We start from the raw sequence: 6,081 nt of genomic DNA on the forward strand, positions 1-6,081 counted from the left end.
CAACTGCAGCTCCATGGGACCCAATGCCTCTGACCTTTTCAGGTACCTATGCTCATGTGCACACATCCCCCCACATACATATAATTAAAATATAATAATAATAATAATAATAATAATAATAATTCTCTAAAACATGGAAAATAGCTGAGATAGTTACTTCATGACTCTTTTTAAAATTTTTAATTGAATTTTTGTTTATTTCATACAGAACATCTTAATCAACTTTATACCTTGCTCCCTATCGGGACCCACCCATAGCCCCCCCCAACTGGAGTTCATATATTTTGTCACTGTGTTAAGGTCGATCATGTCATGCTAGTGTTCCCAGATGTCCCTCAGTACTAGTTCATCCACTGAGATCTAGTCAGCCTATCTAGAGTCCCTCCCTTTAAAAAGATCAGCTCTTCCTCACCCAGTAGTAATCAGCTGCCAATAATTCTTCCACTAAGATTGGTACCTGCTGTCCATTTCCACAATTCTGTGCTGGGTTTTTGTTCCATGACTTTTTTCAAAGGTCACTATCAATGCAATCTATGACATAAAATTAATTTCATATATTATCTTTAGTAATGTATACTGTGAATTCAGTAAAGATCTGGTGACTTGGGTTTCTGAGCCACACTGTAATGAAATGATAAGAAATTCTCTCAATTCTCTCAGATGTTGGAAAGTTGCTGTACCATGCTCAGAAGTTTTCTTCAGTTTGATGAACTTTGAGAGGTCGGCAGTGGAGTGAGCTCTTTCTTGGGATAAAATGATAAGGGTGTGAACATTTTGGTCAAAGGTCTTGCTTTGGATTGGCTAATGCCCAAACGCAAGATGTTAAATTTCAGTTAGGCTTGGAATAAGAAATTAAGATCTTTCTGTCAGAAGGAAGGAACATGGGTTGTTTTAAAAAATAATTTGACTTTACTCTTGGTTGGGCAGATGATGTAATCTCTCCCTTCTAGCCGACATAGACTCACATTTAAGACCCTGTAATCCATATTCACCCGTGGCAATCAGCTCAGCTTTTGTTGGAGAAAAGAAATATTTATGGATGAAATTCTAAGTCATTTTACTTCTTAGAAAATAGGTTACACACCTGAAAGCTTTTCCAATGATTTTTTTTCATTTTCACTTTGATTCTAATTTTTAAAATCAGATTATTTTCCCAATTAATGCTAAGATCTTGTGCAACACAGTTTTGTCTAAGCTACAGTTATGTGCCAGGAGGCTCAGCGCTAGATGTTCTATACAGAGCCGTAGACAAGCCAGAGACCAGTCCCTGCCCTCATGCAGCCTGCCACTGTGTTGCTCATGCTAATTAGAAATAGTTTCAGAAAAACAATCTCTACTTTGTGAGTTTTTCTCTAAAGGACAGCATTTCATACACTGTTTCTGATTGCAGTTTTGCTGGTTCTTAGTTAAGAAGTCTTGATTGTTCCATCATTTTTTGTCTGTATTTTGCCATGTGCAATCTTAACTGTTGACAGTTTTATTTCATGTTGATTATTTCTACCAAGTCTAATTTTTTGCTGAGCCAATTTTTGCAGGATCCAATATAACCAAATCGATGTGATCCTTTAGACAGATTTTTCATTTATAACAAGTTTTACTGCTTTAGCCTTAGTCATTGTCAGATTTATTCTGTGATGATTGTTTCTGCCCAGCAAGAACTTTCCTCAGCAACCTAGTAAAAATGCCCTAGGGTCAAGCTTCTAGGGTCAAGACTTGAGAGGATTACAAATAAGGAAAAATGTCCTTGATGGAAACAGTGTGATAAAAATTGTGAGCCAAGGCTGCCTATTTTGAAATACTGCCTTGTGAAAATATGAAATCCCAGTGTTTTCAAGTGGTGGTTTACATTTTTAAAAAATATTTTATTTATTATTTTTATTTTATGTGTATGTGTGTATTGCTTGCATGTAAGTGCACCCGAGTCGTGCAGTGCCCGCGGAGGACAAAAGAGGCTTTCAGGTCCCCTGGAATTTTTACGGACACATGGATTACCCAGGATAAAATACACATTCTGATTCTGTGAGTCCCAGCAGAGCCTGAGACTGAATTTCTAGCAAGTTCCCAGTCCTCAGGCTGAGTGGTCAGGAGTTGGGGTTTGTGCTGTGGGCTCAACCGGCCTGGGCTCAAGTCCCTTGTAATCACAGAGTCTTGAGAATGTTACTTACCTCTGAGTCTGGTTTTATTCATTCATAAAACGGAATGGTAAGATTACTTTCCTAAGAGTTTGTTGTCAGACACAAACAAGATAATGCCTAGCAAAGAACTTGGTGGCTGGTGAAGAGGAAATGGCAGTTCACACTGACCAATGTTGCGAGCACAGGGTAGGTTCTGGAAGCAAGCAGATAGGCGATCCTCTGATGTGCCATGGAGCTGGCTACTCATAGTGTGATCCTCTGATCTATGACATGGGCCATTGAGACCACTTCAGACTACTGCATAAGGATTGTGCAGTTTAACAAGCGCCCACGGAAATTCACATGCTCATTACAGTAGGGGGCGTGCTGGCGCTGAGTCAAGAGAAGGTGCAGAAGGTGAGTCTGAAAAGGCGTGCAAAGCCAAGCTGTGGAGGGCCCCACCCACGAAGAGGATTCCAAACCTCTTCTGCAGAGGCATTCCAAGTGGACAAACTCTACTCTCCTACCCACGCCCTCTCAGTTCTTCCCCAGAATCTCCTCTCAGGCATCGCTAATCAATCACAAGCATACTCTTGGCAGCTGAGGCTTGCTTAATCCTCAGAATACTCATCAACACAAGCTCTGAGCAATACACTATCTGTGGAATAAGTTGATGGAAATGAGAATTTGTCTTTGCTGCAAGAGGCCAGTGGGAGCAAAGAACTTAAATAGAAAATGAGAGATGTCTGGGGAGAAGAGAGCCAGGTGCCTAGTAAGCACTCAATAAATAATCATAATTATTTCAATCTAAACTAGTAATGAGTCAACACTTTCACCAGTGAGGAAATGCGAATGTTTAAAGCAATGAATTAACACGGAGCGATGTTAAGATGTCCACTTTCTATCAAATGATGGGGAGAGTATATGGCATTTTTAGAAATTTCCACATAGCAAAATGAAAGCTTTAGCAATCCTTGTAATCTCTTATTTTTTGTTTTCTTAAGAAATGAATGGCACCATGGACTCCTGGAGGTGACTTTGGTGTGACCAGATGGACTGTGGACCCTAGGTGGCTTTGTGATGGCGGAAATCTGAGCAGGGTGGACAAGCTCCTCTGCAGGCTTCCCTTTCCTTGTCTCCCAGTGTCCACTGGCAAATGAGCGAGAGTGCGAATGGTTTCTTCATTGATACAGTTCCACCTCATGCATACACATCCACTAAAGTGGCAGGCTATCCCTCAGATACAGGCTAAAATTGCGTGGGATCAGTAGAGCCCAAGTGTTTAGAGTTGAGAAGTGTTGCTTCAAACTAGATAGATGGCCTAAGAGAAGTTTTCCAACGTGAGTATTAGACTTTTGGACACAAGTGGACTGTTGGCCCTGTTTTCTGGCCACTGTGCTGCACTAGGATACCCTGAGCTCCCAGAGCCAGCACTGGCTTTGAAAAGCATGAGCTCTGCTTCCAAAAGCTGAGTTTTCACTGAGCACTAACTCAGTGATTCAGACTAAGCTGATCCAGCAAACCCAGGAACCAGGGTCTCCTGAGGGTTAAAGCTCCTCCTGTTTTGAAAACATTTTTTATTCATTGCTTTTCTTTGTTGTTGTTTTAGGTCAAATACAGAATCTGTGCCCTTGTCCAGCCACTCAGTGATTCTTCCTATATTCATGGGTGCTGTGCACAGAGTTGCTCAGTCATCTCATGCTAGAGAATTCATGGGAAACGTAAACTGGTAAGAATGGCATATAGTGAGCCAGTGGGATGGCTCAGTGGGTAAGGGCCCTTGAGTTTGATCCCCAGGCCCAACATGGTGAAAAGAGAGAGTCAATTCTCATTAGCTGTCCTCTGACCCCTATACACATGGCATGGTGTTTGAGTGCACATACACATATATAAGTAAATAAAAGTATAATTTAAAAATGATATCGTGAAACTCAGTATTATGAGTAACTCTCTGACTGCCTGTTCTTGGCAGGGCAACCCAAGAGAGTAAAGGGGAAGCAGAGTTCAGAGCCACAACATGTGGGGTTGAGACAGGAACCGCATTTAACACCACACTGTACAGCATTTTCCAGTGGGGGACTGTCTTTGACATCTCTTTGTTTGTCTGACTTATGCAAGCCCGCCAAATATTCACTTTCAAAGTGTGGCATCAACAATCTTGGCATAAAAACATCCCTTATATAATAAAGGCTTTGGTTCTACTGGGTTACTTTGAAATGGCAGCCCTTAAAAATATGATTAAAAGTCTCCATTGGGGTTTATTATTCATGAATAAGGTTTTGTACTTATGCATATGAGCCCTTCTGGAGAGAAAGATTTTCAATTGTGCTCCAAGTGAGGCATAGGGCACTTCATGTTCCTGCAATGAAGAGACTCACTTCCACACTAGGCTAGTTTATGTGCCCATTAGAGGTCAATGATTTCAAATGCAGACTATTTCAATCTTTTATGGAAAGCTTTGAAAAAAAAATGGTGCTGCCTACTTCTCAGTTGCTTTATTGTACTAACAATGTCTGTTATTTTCTATATTCTGCACTTTAGTGTCAGGACCTTGTTGAAGCTCTCCCAGGATCAGCCAATCCCTAGACATAGCAAATAGCTCATAGCATTGTTTCTTAAACACAAACTAACCCATCAGAGCCCATACCCCCAACCACCTCTTCTGTAGGGTTTTCATCCCATAGTATCTATAGGATACTATCTACCTCTCCTGCATACTCCAGGACCACATACCAGACAACTAGGATAGTCCTGTGCCTCAGAACCTTCTAAAGTTGGCCAGTTCTTAGCCTGTGGACTCACTGTTGTTCCCTAGTGAAACACAATGTAGATTGTCCTGGCTAGTTTTTATTGTCAATGTGACACTACCTGGAGTCACCTGGATAGAGAGAACTTCGATTAAAGAATTTCCTAGAAATCCAGAGAGGTCAACAAGTGACCAATGATGGGGGTTGCTTCATGGGAAGGAAAATGAAATGCAGTGATATTACAGGGGTGGGGAGGGTAATAATGGAAAAGGAAGGATTAATTGGGATGGGAAATGGGAGGGCAGGTGGAGGAGGCAGTATGAGGGAGGTTAACTAGCACTAAAGAAAGCGCTATATGGAAACCTAACCACAGAAGTTTCTTAAAGTATGTATGTCAACTTCACTGAATCTGGAATTAACTGAAATGAGAGAGACTTTCTTGATTGGGTCACTTAAAGCTAGAAGACCCACCCTAAATGCAGGCATTACCTTCTGATGGCAGCCCATATAAAAGACCATGGCAGAAGGGAGATTCGCTTTTTGCTTGCTTGCCTTCTCTCTCACTGACAAGTTCATCTTGTTGTTATGGCATTCCTTCCCTGATAGTAAAACAAACTTTTTCAGATTCCAATGTAGACTGAAGACTAGCAGATCTCCAGGAATCCTCCAGGTCTTTAGCACCAGATCAGGAGTGCTGAGACATCCAGCCTTGTGAACAGAGCAACTACCGGATTCGGATTCTCAGACTCTCCAGTATGGTACAGCAATATTTGGACTACTCAGACTCTATCCTAAAGCTAATCTAATAAAGCCATATATATGAGATATATAGATATAGATATAGATAGGATATATATATATATATATAATGGTACCTTAGAACAGGGCGACACTGAACCTACTCGGCACCATAGGTTAGCAAATAAAGAGCCCAAGGCCAGAAATGGACTCCCTCTTTTGAAGTTGTTGAACAAAGGTCCTGTAGATTCTCAAATACTACTGGCTATTAATCCTGTTCTTGGCTACCAACCAGAACTTGATGGTATGACTCTATTGCTGAAGATACTATATACATGAACCATAGGAGAAATTAAGCTGGTACTGACTTCAGAGCATCAGCAAATAAAGAGCCCAAGGCCAGAAATGGACTCCCTCTTTTGAAGTTGTTGAACAAAGGTCCTGTAGATTCTCAAATACTACTGGCTATTAATCCTGTTCTT

General features: G+C 41.1%; 1 long non-coding RNA gene across 1 annotated transcript; it reads left to right on the forward strand.

Annotated features, from left to right (window-relative positions):
- The first annotated feature begins 3,209 nt into the window (after positions 1-3,209).
- On the forward strand, positions 3,210-5,638 carry LOC115068558. The gene is made up of 3 exons (XR_003847903.1): positions 3,210-3,280; positions 3,724-3,843; positions 5,486-5,638. It is a non-coding gene; the product is annotated as an uncharacterized LOC115068558 (long non-coding RNA).
- Positions 5,639-6,081: the final 443 nt, after the last annotated feature.

The sequence above is a fragment of the Nannospalax galili genome, unplaced genomic scaffold (assembly GCF_000622305.1).
Source record: "Nannospalax galili isolate Female #2095 unplaced genomic scaffold, S.galili_v1.0 scaffold1149, whole genome shotgun sequence".
NCBI lineage: Eukaryota > Metazoa > Chordata > Mammalia > Rodentia > Spalacidae > Nannospalax > Nannospalax galili.